This window comes from Odocoileus virginianus, chromosome 7 (genome assembly GCF_023699985.2).
Source record: "Odocoileus virginianus isolate 20LAN1187 ecotype Illinois chromosome 7, Ovbor_1.2, whole genome shotgun sequence".
Lineage (NCBI taxonomy): Eukaryota > Metazoa > Chordata > Mammalia > Artiodactyla > Cervidae > Odocoileus > Odocoileus virginianus.
The window spans coordinates 30,905,001-30,907,500 of NC_069680.1; the positions used below are offsets into that span (position 1 = coordinate 30,905,001).

The following is a 2,500-nucleotide window of genomic DNA, read 5'->3' on the forward strand; positions in this document are numbered from 1 at the left end:
TTATTACGGCTCTGCCCGACTCCAACAAAAACTGAGCCCGGGGGCCGGGACGCGAGTTAAGATGAAAATACTTATTAGAGTACATTACTTCTTGATGTAGATATCGTTTTCCGGGGAGCAACGCCACGGTGCACGGCGCGACATAAATCAGGGGGCTTTTCTGAGACTAATAAGACCCGCCGCCATCTATTCATTACTCAGCTCGCAATTCGGGCCATCACTCATTAGTCAGCGGGTAATTTGATGATTAACACCACCCAACTCAGCGGGTCCGCGGAGCACCAGGAACACAAAGGCGGCGGCTCCGAGGAGCAGGGTTAGAGGCCGCCTTTGAAGGCGCTTTCCGGAATAATTGGTCACCGTTATCCTCGAGTGCTCGGGCGCTGGTGTCAGCACCCTCGGCGGGTCTCGTCTGCGCGGCCCGCCGCCCGGAAGCTGAGGACCGCGGTGTGGTCTGACATTCCATCATACATGCCGCGGAGACAAAGGTCCGCACAGGAATGTGAAGTAAGACATTTTCTTGTTAATAAAGCATTGATCCGACATATTGATTTCACATGACATGGCTTTTGCTGCGATCCTGCCCTCCTTTTTCTCTGCAAATAGTAAAGCTCTTCGAAATGCCTCGGCGTGTGTGACACGGCAAAAATTCCTAACTCTCTGTGATGTAAATTCTATATGTGTAAAACCACTTCATAATCAAACCATTAATCATCAGAAGCTGTCAGGGGAGACTTGGGGGACAATTTGTCATGTCCCTGCCTGGGCCGGGACGAGGGTGTCAGGAAAAGTGCAGGCCGGGCGGACGGGCCTCACCCAGCCAGCAGGCCCGGAAGGGTTCCACGACGTCCCAGGTCTCCCGACCAGGGGACAGGAAAGATGGCCCAGTGTCCTCTCAGAGGCCAGGGCCCTCCTCCCCCCAGCTCGCTGCCATGCCTGCTGGACTTAATGAATCGGCTGGTGAAAGGTGATCCGAACAGAGAGATGGGCAGCCGCTATTGATTTCATGCAAATGCCCTGACAGGTGATAGCTGCTCTAATGCAAGCTTTCAGAAGCTTTATGACTTGTAATAACCGTGCCCGCTCATTCCGGAAGAGACATCCCTGATGTTTCGGCCGGACTGACATTCTCCTTCTAGGACCAGAAGAGATTTCCAAGCGGCAGAAACGAGAGGGTCCTGCTCGCCTCCCACTGCAGCCCGAGGAGCGTCCACGTCTGAAGCGCCCCGCCGAGAGCAAGGCTGGACGTCGGGAGAGGACGTGTCTCGGTGCAACTGCGGGTCTCACCAGGCCGGACCCAGCATTGGGGGGGTGGGGGGCCGGGAGCTGCGGCTGCAGCTGGAAATCGCGTCGGGGGCTTCGCTAGGGAAGCCCGAAGGACTTACATGGAAGACTTAGGAGAGGAGGCCCTGCGATGTGTGTGCTCGGTTCGGGGCGGGGGTGGGGTGGCACACCCCTGCGCCTCTGGGAGCAGCTGCCATCGGCGGAACCGACCGGGGGACTTCCGAGGGTGGAACCCCCCAGAACCCCCCGCACTGCACCAGGGCAAGGAGGGGAGTTGCCCAGGCTTCCCCGGCACAGTCTACAACTGGAGGAGAAAACAGAAGCCCCTCCGCACATCTGATACACGGTCCGTGCGTGGCGTTTACTAGGAGGGCCCGGCCCAGCCAGGCCATGGCTCTGCACGTCCAGTCACAGAGCAGCGAGCCAGGCCAATCAATACCACTTTCCTGTTTTAGAACTGGGTAATTATGAGGGGGAGAGATTGCCTGACCTTTCACCTGCACTGCATTACTTTGCTGATATTAAGATAAATTGCCTGATTTTGGGTAAACATATGCTGCGATTCAAGCTGTCAGCACTGGTTTGCTCAGGGGTAATTTGTATTGATCTCCCAGCTCCTGCCCAATTTTGCTTACTGACCTCGTGGATAATTAGAGAAGGAGCCTTGGGTGAGCTCGAGTCAGGACGAAGAAGAAATATGAAGAAGAATAAAGCAAATTTGTTTTATGTTAATATTTGTAGGTCCTCCTCCGGCCCTCACATCTGTCAGCATCAGGAGAGCCGTAAATTAATGGACTTGGTTCCTGAGCAGTTTATTCCCAGGAATTATTTAGCTGCGTGCTTAGTCTCTGAACATGTGTCACTGGGTTAAATTAATTTAAACTCTGCCTTAAACACAACAAAAACAAATGTTATTTTCTGCTGAAGGGGAAAAAAAACCAAGACATTTCTCAAAATGTATTACCAGCATCCACCTTTCCGTGGGGATTTCCACGCCCATCTGCGTTGGAGAGGAGGAGGTTTACAACAAACCACGCCCCCTGACTGCCCCACCCCCCACAAGAAAAAAAGTAATTAGTGCCCATTATTTGTTCTGAATTCAAATCTTGCAAAGATGGGCTGCTACATGTAAAAAAGATGAATGCAGGCACAAAATTATATCATTTAAGATATGTCAGATTATAAGGCTGTTGTATCAAAAGTCATAAAACAAATC

At 52.4% G+C, this 2,500-nt stretch overlaps 1 protein-coding gene across 13 annotated transcripts in view; it reads right to left on the reverse strand.

Annotated features, from left to right (window-relative positions):
- EBF3 (EBF transcription factor 3) overlaps positions 1-2,500 on the reverse strand; it is a 118,473-nt gene that overhangs the window by 13,021 nt on the left and 102,952 nt on the right. The gene's annotated exons all lie outside the window — the stretch shown is intronic.